At 39.8% G+C, this 15268-nt stretch overlaps 1 protein-coding gene across 2 annotated transcripts in view; it reads right to left on the reverse strand.

Annotated features, from left to right (window-relative positions):
- JAKMIP2 (janus kinase and microtubule interacting protein 2) overlaps positions 1-3631 on the reverse strand; it is a 38183-nt gene extending 34552 nt beyond the window's left edge. For both annotated transcript variants that reach the window (XM_053462567.1, XM_053462565.1), the window contains exon 1: positions 3500-3631. The gene's annotated coding sequence lies outside the window, so the exon portion shown is untranslated. The remainder of the gene's footprint in view (positions 1-3499) is intronic.
- Positions 3632-15268: the final 11637 nt, after the last annotated feature.

Raw genomic sequence — 15268 nt, forward strand, 5'->3', positions numbered from 1 at the left:
CACACAACCCGAAAAAGCACAACTCTAGAATATAATATTGAGTCAGAACTGGAATAAACATTTTTATTCTGAGACAATACACTTTAGCGAAGACAATGGGTCCACCCTAGTTGCAACTCAACAGATAGGTGCCATAATTGCTTTGTAAATGTGTATGTGTTATCATGGATGTGTATGTGAGCATGGGTGTGTATTTGTGTGTGTGAGAGCATGGGTGTGTATGGGTGTGTGAGCATGGATGTGCCAAATATGGGATCGGCCCAAAGTGCCAAATGCTCTAGGTACGTCCCTGCAATACTGTAGCTTCATATGGGTGAGATTCCCATATTCTACTGCTTTACAGGCATCATATGAGAATCCAAGCTCTACCTGCATGGGTCTGAAACTTTGAAAATAACACAAGAAGCATTCTAAAAATATAATGATAATAATAAAAATACTAAGCTACTGTAAGTGGTGCCTTACCACGAGTCTTCTCCAGAGTTGGATCTGTGAATGTTGGGGTGGAGGTCTAAGAAAATACCCCCATGTGCTGTAAGTACTCACATTGATTTTAATGATAGTGCTTTCCTGCCACTGATTGGCTGGTGTGAATCATCAGACAGAGGTTGGGAGCATTATTTTCAAAAGATGTTCAGAGGAACATTGTAAAGAGGCTATAAATACGGAAGTGATTTATATTTTTTTAAAAAAACGTATGTCACTTATATCTGTGTAGTCTTCTATGCAGTTTGGACAAAAATAATTACCTAATAAGTCAATACAAGTCCGTTTCAATCTATGTATTTAGTTTGGGGACATTTGATTTAAAGCTGAGGGTCTATATCATAACAGACTCAAGCTAATGATGTGAGGTGAACAACATATCTACTTACTTCTGTAATTGTGATAGGTTCAGTGAATGTATATGTTTGTACAGGTTATTTTATTATATAAAACGTTAATTAATTATCTCAGACAAGATCAAGGAATGATTAAGGTCTGCTTCTTTATATCAGGAATAATGGGCAGACTAGATGGGTCGAATGGTTTTCACCAGAGATAAGAAAAGCTCTAGGTCCTGTGGTATGGATTGTACACAGCTACTTAGATTCCCTCTCCGTATTAACCTCTACCAATTCTGCTGGAAGTCTATTCCACTTACATACCAACCTTGCCCTTTGTATTTTATGTATACTAATATGCCCACTCCTGTCCTTCCACAAAGCCATAGAATCATCATTGAACCTTTCATTACAAATATATTTTCTCTTAATAAACATGCACCATTTTTAAGTCTTTTAAACTCTTCCCTGTATATATATATAATATATAAGAAATATCTATTATAGATGTTGGCATCTGCAAAATTTACCCAGAGGGAGAATGGCAAAGATCAAAAGGATATTTTTCCCCATTCATTCCATGTTCATACATTAATTTCTTTCTTATTTAATTGTAATCCTGTTCATGAATTCTTTCATTCCAAATCGCCTTCATTCCTTCCTACCCTTGATGGCGGATTCATTTGGTAAAATTCCAGGCAGGGCAAGTGCCTGCAGACAGCCATGTGCACACAATATTTACGGTCTATGTATGTGTGTGTATAGAAAAGCAAATTTCTAGGAGCACCGACGCCACTGCACTGGCCTCATAACACAAAGACCTGCCACAATTTCTCTCTCAAGATAACAGTGCCAGGTTAATCAATCCTCCCTGTGCTTGTAAACATTTTATATATTATACAAATATGACATCATACCAGCAGTATCATAAAATAATTATGAAGCAGAGATGTGATGCCTCAAATCTCCATATGCAAGACAACAGACATTTGTAATAGGAAATGACTATACAACAGACTGGAAATTCTGCAGCAGAGGAATGATTAAAGCCGCGCTCTACCTGCATGCAATCTGTTTATTTTAAAGGCCACAGATAAACGTCCCATCATGTTCGTATAAAAAAAAATCACTGGGCAAATCTCAAGGGTAAATACATATCAAAAAGAGACAATGTAAGTGGGTCCTACACACCCTGGCAATCTAAGCACACATATAAAAAGGAATATTTTGTCATAGTATAGCATTTGACTCATTTCCAAACACAATGGCATATACTATATTGTATCTTAGTGAATGAACAGGCATGTGCGCCTTTACAACTTGATTCATTTCATCACTGTAAAAGCTGCACTGCATAGGCCTCATCAGAAGGCACGCTGTGCAAAGAGAGGTGAGCCAGTGGTGAAACCATGCAGAAAACCAGACACATACACACACTCACGAAAACACAGCCTTCACTAAGGAAATATGATGGTAAAATACAAAAAACGAGATAAAAAAATAAATAAATGGTAGCAGAATGGCGAGGAATGCTAGGATCCACGTCTAAACACTGTGTAAGGATTAATGGACCTTTATCCCTGTACAAGACCTATTTGGCACATCTGTAACAGGGGTGACTTACGGAAATGGAAACCCATGCACTGTAACCATTTCAGAGCCAGAAGTGACTTTTAAAATATTGCACTCCTGTGGCACAGAACGGGTTAAACCAATGTGCAGTCTCATTGAACAGAAGGAACGCATTGATGGTCCAGTAAGTCCAAATAATGGAACGCTGTTCCTTTCTGGGGTGTAAATGGTTAAAGGACTGCAGCCTAAAAAAAAAAATCAATATATTACAGTAAATGTCCATGTGACGTGAAAGTGCATTAAGGGCACCCAGTGTGCATTATAGGTTATCCTGGTATGTGTCTGTTATATCGGAATAGCCTTTGTCCCAGGATTTGTTTTCAAAGGTATATTTCCTCTGGTAGAAGACAATCACATTAATTGAGCAAAATATAAATAATTCATTAATAATTAGAACTGAAAACAGGGTGAAAAAAGGAACACCCAAGAAAGATGGATGGAATTGGCAAGCTTACCCAACACCATAGTACTCTACAGTAAATGGATACAATAGTAATATTTGATTGCATTTTTGTAACAAGCCACTATGTTGGTGGACATTTAATTTGCCTTCCAAGGACATTCCATATAACACAGAGCAAGATTCCTTATGTAAATATTATCTGATCTGTTAAGAGTATCTATTTACAGTAACATAATATACAATACCATGGATGTTACGCATGGAAGTATATATATATATATATATATATATATATATATATATATATATATATATATATATATATATTTACATCCTCCAGATGAATATAGTATGAGGCCCAGCCCATCAGCATACCCTACCATTTACTACAAAAACCATGATCCATAAGAGTAGCATACCTTCCTCCAGCAACTAAGCATTTGTGTATTTTTATCTAAAAAAATACAAAAAGGAAGGCTGTTATTAAAATAAATCAATCCTTAGCAAAACCTGTGATCATACCACTGCACCCTCCCCATCTATAAGGCTATAATGAGAGACTCTGCTCCGGTATTCCCTGCACGATCATGGCACAGTGTTGTGGAGAGCACATGAGAAATAAAAAGGGTTCCATACTCACCATGTGGAGGTCTGGCAGAGATGAAAGCTTTGCTGTGTGAGTCCTGAATCCATTTTGCCCTTGCTGCTGTGTAGAAGAGCCACACACAAACAGCTGTGCTGCTGCTGATGGTGCTGAGGATGGCTGGGAGGAGAAGAGCAGCCCCTCCTTCCTCCTTCTGGAGAGGCAGCAGACAGAGAATGAGCTCATGGAGCCTGGGACTGCAATCTCCCTCCCTCAGTTCCTATGGTAACTGGGCTGCCATTACAATGTAGGATTGCTGTGTAGGTGTTCAGTGTAACTCATCTCCCCTTTTACTCATTGTCTATTGTGCACTGCTTGCTGTTATGAATGAGATCCTTTCCTGTAGGTACAACCCAAGAGACCCAAATTCCTCTGCCTCCACCTGTTCCTGGATCTTTGTCACCTAGATCTACAGTAATAAACTCACAATAACACGTCTATATGATGTGTTCAGAAATGGCATTCTATAACAACAGAATGTGTATTTGCTTTGTTTTTGTGTGATCATGTTCCTTTATTGATGGCTTGGTTCTGACATAGACAACTATCACTGGGTTCTGAAATGACCCCAAAAAAGAGGGCTTGACCAAAGTCTATAAAATGTGAAATTTTGATCTACAACAATCCCTAAATTTACTAATCCAGTTTATTTGGTGAATAATGTTTGGGTTATAGAACTGCCCTTTTCTATTATTATTATTATTATTATTATGTTTAATGTTTGTATAGCAAAAAAGTTTCGTAGTGCTTCTTACAATACATACATTCAAGTATGACAAAACTAGAACTGACAAAGACCAACATGTCCTGTTGAATTGATCATGCTTTCAGAAATCAATTAAGACATCCTCTGACCATTTAGTTAGTTTGACAGTTTTCTGCAAAAAAAATAAATACACGTTTATTCTCTTATTTTAATGCCAACTTTAAATATTTGTATCCAGGTACTGAACTATTCTTCAATCGGGTAGGCACCAACATTGCTCATGGTGGACATTTACTAGGGTCTGTGGTAGACAATTGAATGATGTTCTATGAACCTTCACAAACTTTGTCTATCCCTGTCTTCGATGCTTTTGCTGACCGACAGTTCAATGGCATTATACCGTATGTAAGAAGTGAATCTGAAGATGCTCAGGAAAATTAGTGAAATGCATATAGTGGCCCATACTTTTACTCTCAGATTGTGTAGAGGGGTATCTGGTAAAAATTTTTGAGAAATAATAGATTTTGGGCAAACTGCCAACTTGTCTCCCATCACTTTGTAATTGTATCGCTTCTAGGCTAGTGCTTAAATCCTCAAGAATATTTATATATTGCAATTGTTCCTGTACTAAACACAGTTTACCAGTAGTGTGCATTTCTTATGTGTTTTATTTGATTTGGCTGTGTTATACCTATTGAACTTAATAAAAATAATAACATAAAATTTTCCTTTCTGTACAAAGTTTAGAAAGTGGTCTTATAACCATACAAACCAATAGAATGCTCCCAAAAGCAAGCCTTGACAAGGAGGCAAATGAAGGGACCAAACAGTGATTTTATTTTTTATGGTGGAATATAGTCACACTGATATACTGTAATTCACATTTGTGCTGGTGTCATGTGAGTGTTTGTATGCTGAGAGTCTTTTGTGACTTGCTGAATTCTTTACGGCAGGTGTAAAGGAGGGATGGTATCTTCTGGCTCTGGTAACTAACATATGCACCGACATACAAACGCACTTTTACATACTTACACAAGTACATTTACTCTAAAACACAGACTTACACACTCACGCTAAAGTATACTAACTCCATCACTTAAATGGATCACAGCTCACACTATCACACCATAACACATCACACCCTTACTTTGGCTGTAGACTTTCATTATGGCTACTCACACAGTGTGCGAGAAGCTGCACATTTACAGCAGGGTCATGCATTACCTGAGCCCACTAAGACCCCCCCCATTTAATAATTATATAGCCTATCATAAATTGACAGGCCTCTGCTGAAGCCCTTCTTTGATGAAAATGGAGACTAACGTACACACTATTCTATCATCTCAGAAAAAAATAAAACATTATGTAAATTAGCTGAATAGTGATTTAAGTCCATATGGGCGAAATGCAAAGGACGCAAATTCTCTGTCCTGCTTTTATGGATGTGTGAAGAACACTAAAGCTTAACAGGTGTACTGGCGTTTTACATATTTTTCATCTCTCATTTCAGAGTGCGCTGCATATCTGCTCAGTAGCTCTTTTCTTTGATTTGGGGTTGGAGCGGAACCGGAGCGGCTGCACCTGATTGAGGTCTCACAAAACATTATCTTCATACGGGTAAGAGACTTGCTACTTGTTTGGAAAGTTTCTTTGAATGGTGGTTTATTGTCTATAAAGGTTAATTGAGAATAGTTTCAATATGTTTTTGTGCATCTGGAGTTTACCTGTTGGATTATCCCTTATTTAATGCAGACCACATTGACTGATAACCAAAGTAGAATCTCTCCATTTTATCAAAACAGTGCGCGAGCAGCCTCAGTTTTGCTGATAGAATGTTGTCTCCCTGTGCAAATTCAAAATAGTTTAGAAAGGACCCTTCCCACCTTGATCGGTGGAGTCCAGATCGGAAGGGCCCTTTATAAACAATTTAGAACCGTTAGAAGGAGACAGGAAAAAGGGGTCGCACCAGGCCCCCAGAGGCATTCGCCCCATCGCAGCTGCGGCCGCTGTAGTTACACCAGTGGTTCCAAGGGTGCATAGTGTGGGATTGCAGCATGAATGGGACACTTGGGGTATGACAAATAGGGTAGAAGGAAAGTATAGGGGCTATGTGGGCAGGAGAGGTGGGTTAGGGATAATTTGTTGCATTCTCAAGACTGTCGGTGATGGAATAATCTTAAAGTAAGTTGAGGATCAACCTGCAATAGTCTCAGACGGCAAGCTATTCCATCCTCAGGATTAGGCGATTACAAGCGGACCATACAGCATCCTTTACACAACCCTTTAGACAAAGAATCGTAAGAGAGGAAACTTGCTCACCACAGTATCTTTGAATTTGTTTACTGTGCAAGGACAGTGTCAGAACAAATTAAGTATAGTCTCCTTTGCAATGATGCAGTGTCTGTATGAATGTCCTTAGTGGGAGGCTTCCCTGAATGGCTAGCCAGGCCATATCCTTGTGTCTACTGTACAGCCTTCTTCATGCCATATCAGTCCAAGCAGTATTTGCTGTTGCAAGAGCCCTGGAATCTGCTCTATAACATTCTTGGCTCTGGAGTGCTTATTTTGCATCCTAGAGGAACACAAGTAATTCCTTCCAGTAGGAGGTAAAACCAAGGTAATGGATACAGCTGTCCCATTTGTCCTGTCCTGCCTGCACATACCCAAACTCTGACACTCACACCCCAAGACATACACAGCTAGACAGTGACACATACACACCCAGACACTGAAACCCACAGACAGACACCCAGCCATTGACAATAATGACCCTAGACACCCACCAAAACACTGACACTAACACACACTCAGAACCTCCCAAAGACTGACATTAACAAACAGAAAAGGTGACACTCACATTCCCAGACACACACACACACACTGATAATTGCACCCAGCCACTGACATTCACACCCCAGACATACACCCAGACACTGACACTCACACTTCCAGACACACACACACAGAGACACTCACATTCCCAGGCACTGATACTCACACACAACTGCACTCAGGCACTGATATTCACACACCAAGACACTTATATTCACGCCTCAGACACACACTCAGACATAGAAACTCATTTATGCCCAAACACTCAACTAACATATTGACACTCAAACGCACACACTAAGATAAGGATACAAACATGCACACAACCAGACACTGACACTCACATTCCGAGACACACACACAACCACACTCAGTGACACTGACACACACAACCAGACACTAACACCCACACCCCAGACACTGATACTTACACACAACTGCAATCAGGCACTGATATTCACACCCTCAGACACACACCCAGACACTGACATTCACGCCCCAGACACACATGCCCAAACACACTGACACTCACACCTCCACACACACACAAATACACACACACACTGACAGTCATCCCCTAGACACTGACAATAACACACAGAACCAGACATTGACACTAACACAGACACTCTCTCACACACACAATCAGGCACCAACACCCCCATACACTGACACTTACCCACACTCTGAAACCAATGCTAACACACAAATACAGTATCTCAGAAAAGTGAGTACACCCCTCACATTTTGTAAATATTTTATTATATCTTTTCATGTGACAACACTGAAGAAATTACACTCTGCTACAATGTAAAGTAGTGAGCGTACAGCCTGTATAACTGTGTAAATTTGCTGTCCCCTCAAAATAACTCAACACACAGCCATTAATATCTAAATGTTGGCAACAAAAGTGAGTACACTCTTAAGTGGAAATGTCCAAATTGGTCCCAATTAGCCATTTCTCCTCCCTGGTGTCATGTGACTTGTTAGTTTTACAAGATCTCAGGTGGGAATGGGGAGCAGGTGTGTGCTCTCACACTCTCTCATACTGATCGCTGGAAGTTCAACATGGCACCTCATGGCAAAGAACTCTCTGAGGATCTGAAAAAAGACTTGTTGCTCTACATAAACATGGCCTAGGCTATAAGAAGATTGCCAAGACCCTGAAACTGAGCTGCAGCATGGTGGGCAAGACCATACAGCGGTTTCACAGGACAGGTTCCAATCAGAAAAGGCCTCGCCATGGTCGACCAAAGAAGTTGAGTGCACGTGCTCAGCGTCATATCCAGAGGTTGTCTTTAGCAAATAGACGAATGAGTGCTGCCAGCATTGCTGCAGAGGTTGAAGGGGTGGTACGCCTGTCAGTGCTCAGACCATATGCTGCACACTGTATCAAATTGGTCTGCATGGCTGTCGTCTCACAAGCAAGCCTCTTCTAAAGATGATGCACAAGAAAACCCACAAATAGTTTGCTGAAGACAAGCAGACTAAGGACATGGATTACTGGAACATTAAACTTATTTGGTTCAGATGGTGTCAAGCGTGTGTGGCAGCAACCAGGTGAGGAGTACAAAGACAAGTGTGTCTTGCCTACAGTCAAGCATGGTGGTGGGAGTGTCATGGTCTGGGCCTGCATGAGTGCTTCCGGCACTGGGGAGCTACAGTTCATTGAGGGAACCATGAATGCCAAAATGTACTGTGACATACTGAAGCAGAGCATGATCCCCTTCCTTCAGAGACTCTGCCGAAGGGCAGTATTCCAACATGATAATGACCCCCAAACACCTCCAAGACGACCACTGCCTTGCTAAAGAAGCTGAGGGTAAAGGTGATGGACTGGCCAAGCATGTCTCCAGACCTAAACCCTATTGAGCATCTGTGGAGCATCCTCAAACAGAAGGTGGGGGAGCGCAAGGTCTCTAACATCCACCAGCTACGTGATGAAGTCATGGAGGAGTGGAAGAGGACTCCAGTGGCAACCTGTGAAGCTCCGGTGAACTCCATGCCCAAGAGGGTTAAGGCAGTGCTGGAAAATAATGGTGGCCACACAAAATATTGACACTTTGGGACCAATTTGTACATTTCCACTTAGGGGTGTGCTCACTTTTGTTGCCAATGTGTAGACATTAACCCCTTAAGGACAATGGGCGGTCCCAAAACCCATTGAAAACAATGAATTTTGAGCCCGTACATGTACAGGCTTTGTCATTAAGGGGGTGGCTGTGTGTTGAGTTATTTTGAGGGGACAGCAACATTTACAATGTTATACAGGCTGTAAACTCACTACTTTACAATGTAGAAGAGTGTCATTTCTTTTGTTGCCAATGTGTAGACATTAACCCCTTAAGGACAATGGGCGGTCCCAAAACCCATTGAAAACAATGAATTTTGAGCCCGTACATGTACAGGCTTTGTCATTAAGGGGGTGGCTGTGTGTTGAGTTATTTTGAGGGGACAGCAACATTTACAATGTTATACAGGCTGTAAACTCACTACTTTACATTGTAGCAGAGTGTCATTTCTTCAGTGTTGTCAGGTGAAAAGATATAATAAAATATTTACAAAAATGTGAGATACTGTACCTCACTTACCCAGCATTAATCCTCAGATCTTCTTCAATGCACCTCACACAGTCTGAACTGCCACATTACCACCATCTGAAAACCTACACCAGGTCGCAGGTTTTATCAGTGTTTTTAATTTCATGTGTCAATGGGCATAATGTTGTAGTTGATCAGTGTATCATGAATGTGTAAGTGTTTGCATGTTGGCATAGATGTGTGTGAGCATATATGTGTAAGTGGTGTGAAATGAAATGTGTGTTATCATGAGTGTTTAAGTGTGTGTTAGCATGGATGTGTATGTTTTGTGTTTGTGTGAGAGCATAAAGGTTTACATATAAGTAGTATGGGACGGAGTGTGTGTATAAGAATGAGTGTGTGCATGTGTTTTAGTGAATATAAGTAATTGTATGTGTAAGCATGTGTATATGTGTTAGTACGTGTAAATTTGTGTAAGTCTGTTTACATATGTATGCCATAGTTTATGTTGCAATGGGGCAAAGAAGGCACAGGTAAACTGTTTGGGGGGCAAATAATGCACAGGAAGAATGTTTGGTTGTTAGAATGGCGCTGATAAGCTGATTGGGGGCAAAGGTGGCACTCAAAAGCTGTTAAGGGGCAAATGTGACGCTGTGGGACATGTTGCTTGGTGAAGTTGGGGGGCCAATTTTCGCACCAGGGCCCTGTGGTTTCTAGTTATCCCCCTGCTCCTCCCTAGTATGTTGACTGAGTTTACAGCTGTCAGAATTCCAAAGACGCTTTCGCAAACAGCAAATGCAATGCTATAGAACCTAACATGAAATGTTCCATTCAAAATGAAAATGGTTTTCATGACATATGTGTATGGTTTGTTTTAACAAATTTACTTAAGGGAAAAGAACAAAGTGAATAATTTAAAAATAGTATCATGATCAAAACATTGTTGATAGATGACTGCATTTTAAATATATGTTAGTTTCCAAAAGCTTCTTCAAAAAGACACTTACTAGCTCCAGGTCATTGTGAAAACTTTGTACGCATATCGCCATCTAGTGAAGAGATGGTAGATATTCTTAATTGTGCAAATAACTACATTTAAACATTTGGAAGCTAATTAGGGACACTTGATTAGAATCAGTAATATGTACCTCTGTCATTTGTTGAAATTATTTTCAATAAATACATAAACTCACGGGAATATGTGCTTTCAGGGATGTCCTCTCCTCCGATTTGAGGATGGGGAAAAGAACGTCACTGCAACTTCTGCAATTTTGGCGGAAGTTCATGCCGCAGGGAAGCAGACAAAGATGAAAGATTGAACATAGCAAATTGAAGATAGAAGGGAGAAGGTAAAAAATATAAGATAGATGATGAATAAGAAGGAGAAAATGTTGAAGTGGTCATCAGAAACGGAAGTGGTCAGCAGAGAAAACCTTTAGAGAGTGTGAGAGAGAGTGTGAATGAGAGTGTGAGAGAGTGTGGGACCAGGCAAAAAAATTTGTTCCCAAATTAAAAATGCCCCCCAATTTTTGGCTGAAATGAGTAAGCAGGGAACAAAAAATGTGTCCAAATAATTTTTGGCTCATTCGCATGTGTCTATTCAGCAAGTCTGTTGCAGTCCCAGTAATACACTACAGTAGTCACTACAGCTTCTCGAATCCACACCAAAACTGTGCATTTTCTGCACTAAAATAAACTATTGATTTACTCGCAGTTTTGTATATGAGCAATGAGCCTCAATCTCAGCCTATGCTTAGATGTCACTGTCTCATACTCTAACTCTCATCGGTCTATAACTGCTGCTACTGACAAGTTAAAATAGTGTCAGCACATTTATATCTCCAAAGATTGTCCCGTCCCCTTGTAAATCCTTATTGGCCAGAGTGAATAAAGTAAGGAAAAACTAACACAGGTTGTTGGACCCATCAATCACAGCCATTACCGTCAATGAGACCACCCTCCATTTTTCTGGCTAATTCTACCTATTGGTTATTGATATGTACCCTCCAATAGAGGACTGCATTGGTAGTGAGTCCCGCGGACGGTCTTGCTGGGGTTGCGGGCAGGAGCGGGTGGTCAGGCACTGTAGCTGCGGGTCCCAGGAATCCCGTGCAGTCCCGCAAAGCTGCCGTCTGGCTGCTCCCTTACAGTGTCTCCTCTCTTGCTCCGCCCAGGAACACCCACAGTGCGGGAGCGGGCGCGATTGGGCAAAAAATCAGCTGGATTAAAAAAGCAGTCCCGCGCAGGGCTCTACCCTCCAATACACAGTCCCTCCAACTTTACCTCATCAAGGAGCACCAAAACGTCTTGTATTGGAGGCTAGACTTGGCAACGAATGGACGAATCATGATGAATTTTCTGAATTTTCGTCAGCTTCGTCGGAGATCCCTCTCGTTATTGTTGATTTGTACGAATTTGTTTTATTGTTATTGTTTAGAATATTGATGGAAATATGTTCTTATGGAAAGGAAGGCAGTGTGGAGTTTGGGAGTGATGTCATCAAGTGGGAGGAGTTTTGGGTTTGTTTCTGTTACGTATATTGGGACTAGAGAAACAAAGAAACAAGAACTAGAGAAACAAAGAAGCCTGTTGTCGCGGACCGGGACGTCGGGGTCCCGGACTGCACCGCAGCCTATCCCCCAAGGCCCCCCTTTTTATTCCATATCTCCGTGGAGGCGACATGATGCACATAGCGATATGTCATTGGCTGGGGGCAGGGCTTTAGAACGCGGCAGATTTAAAGACTGAGCCCCAGCTTACAGTCAGTGCTCGGTTGTTGTTTTGGCTGAGCTTCTACTCTTGCAGTAGTTAACAAACACTTTGTTGCTGATTTTTGCATATTCCTGACCACGCTGATTTCTCCATTCCTGACCCGACTTGCCTAACCATTTTATTATACTCTGTTGTTGATTTTCGCATGTTCCTGACCACGCGGATTTCTCCATTCCTGACCCGGCTTTTCTGACCATTCTATTTGGACTGTGTACATTACCTGTGCCAAGCGTTGCAATTACTGCATACTGGGTTCCTTATCTGAACATTACGTTACACCTGTTGACCTCAGGCCTAATTGTATGTACTAAACATATTGCTTCTTGGACTTTAGGCTGCAGAGGCATCAAAGCTCTGGGATTTTTGGATCCCTAAAATTATAATGCAATTCTGGGCACATCTGTGTGTTGAGTTGAGAAGTACGCCTTGTTTGTACAGAGGCTGAGTTGCTAAGAACATTGAAATTTACTTTTGGATCTTTCTTTGAACCATTGTAATTTTCCTCACTGGCCTAGCTTTTGTGGATAAATGCATTATTAAAATGCCAGCCATGGCTGGGCCATAGGGAACATTTTTAGTGTCACACGTTGCGCCTTTTTGTCTTATACACTTTTAACACTTTATGCAGTATGTTTTTTTGCACACACTGGAAATGCCACGCTGGAGTCAGCTCCCTGAGGCTTGTTTTTTGTTGGAGAACCCCTCTTTAAAGAGTTAAGGGGTGACTAAGGACTGGACCTCTTTCTAGCTAAGGCTGTAGAGGGAAATAAGGGGTCACATATCCCTTTCAGAGGGGGTAGAGGAAGATTAGAGGTCCAGTGTTCGCTGTGGCCTTACAACTGCACTACTACACCACTGACTTTCTTTACTGATAGGAAGCGCGATACCTTGAGCTTTGAGTGGAAAAAAACTCCACATTCACCAGATACAAGCCCGAATAGCTAAAAGCCATATAAAAGAAACAATCACTTATTTTCAGTCTTGCTTTATTTTTTCATCTAGTTCAACTCTGATAAATACATATACATTTTCTTAATACGTTTTCGCTAATACATAATTTGGAAAATAAAATGTGATTGTTCACTGTATCACAATGAGTAAAAATATACCAGGTAAACCCACTTTTGTGTTCTTCTGAGTATTGCGTTTATTGCACGTTACTTGGATATTTCTAAAACATTTCACAACTAAAATTCAGAACACTGTAAATTGCCTGAAATTTTTTCAGATTTGTCCTCTTTAATAATACGAAAAAACACGCTGTGTATAAAATATTAATAGACTGAAGCTTTGGAAATGAATGTCCAAAGGTAAATTATCTTTGGTTATGAATGATAAAAGATAGTAAAGAAAATAAAATCTGATGAGGGTCAATAGAAACACTATAAAACACTGAAGATAAAAAAATAAAAATAAGCAAATGTATTGGCACGAGCAAACAAAAGGAGTCAAACAACAAATGTATCTAGACATGGAGTAGGTGTCCTATTAACCCCATTATTGGCTCTGTTGGAGTTTGTACTGTACAATTAATTTCAGTTAATGATTTCTAAAAGTGGGTATCAAGCTAAGGCTCTTAGGGAAGCCATTTAAATTGTGACGGCAAATGGTATCAAAAGGCTTCAAAAACACTGGTGCATGGGTATTAAAAAATAAGTTATAGGCATTTTATATTTTAAGTTGTGCTTTCTTAAACAATTTACTTTACAAAGATGTTCCATGAACCAAGATTTAAACTGGTCCTACCTTGCCAATAAAGAAAATGCATAAAGAGATGAGGAAGAGGCCTCTCATTTGAAATCTTTTCCCACGCTGGCCCAATAAAACATATCAACTTCAACTTAAGACTCCATAACAACAACAGGTCTTCTAAAATCAGTTCTCCTATTCCACTACAATAACAGATTAGAACAGAGATTGTGTTTTTAGTGGCCAAACACTGTAATTCTGACAATTCAGAATCGGATTCTGCCATTCCACCTTGAGTGAGTAAAGAGAATTAAAACATTAATATATTTGGAATGTGACTTAAGTACAACAGCAAGCTGAGAATCACGTTTTTAATAGTGTGTGCTTTACAATTGTAGTAAGCACTAATGGGAATTATTGTTTTATTTTAATGAATGCAAATGCATAAGTAAACAAGATGAGTAATTGGCAATAATGCTACTTGGGGAACATCTCAATTGCCACTTACATTTATTGCAAAAAACACCAAAACCCTGAGTATTATTTGGCCATTAGTAAAATGCCTGCAAATGATGAAATGTAGAATGACCAAAAATGTTGGGGCCAGGCTTAGAAGTTTCACATTTTAAGATTTAGTATATCTCGCAAAATTTAACTAAAACTTCATAAGTCTTAACTACACTTTCTCATACTCAAATAACATGTTTTATGACATGCCTTGGTTCACACACTACAATACATACAACATGAAAATGTGTTCTCTATTGCATGCCAATTACTGTGAAACTAAATATATATCTTAATGGAATGTGTAGACTTTGATTTTTTTTTCAGATAATGCTGACATTTAGTTCCCTTCTCAATATCAACAGAGGTAGGAAGGGGATGCTAATTTCATGAAATGTAATTATTTTACAGTATGGCTATCCAAGTATTGAAACTGTTCCTTAGATAAGAAAGTCTGCTTCACATACACAATGTAATCGGACATTTGGAAGCATTGTATACTAAGTTAAACTGATGGAAATATATATATATGTATACATACATATAAAGATATGGGAATATAACGTTTTAATAAAAATAGGTTTGATCCCTTCAAGTTACCTTTTTTGTCTATATTAACCCCTTAATTTTTTTGTACGGGCTCAAAATGCATTGTTTTCAATGGGTTTAGGGACCGCCCATTGTGCTTAAGGGGTTAATGTACCATTTAAATATAATAAA

This window comes from Spea bombifrons, chromosome 4 (assembly GCF_027358695.1).
Source record: "Spea bombifrons isolate aSpeBom1 chromosome 4, aSpeBom1.2.pri, whole genome shotgun sequence".
Lineage (NCBI taxonomy): Eukaryota > Metazoa > Chordata > Amphibia > Anura > Pelobatidae > Spea > Spea bombifrons.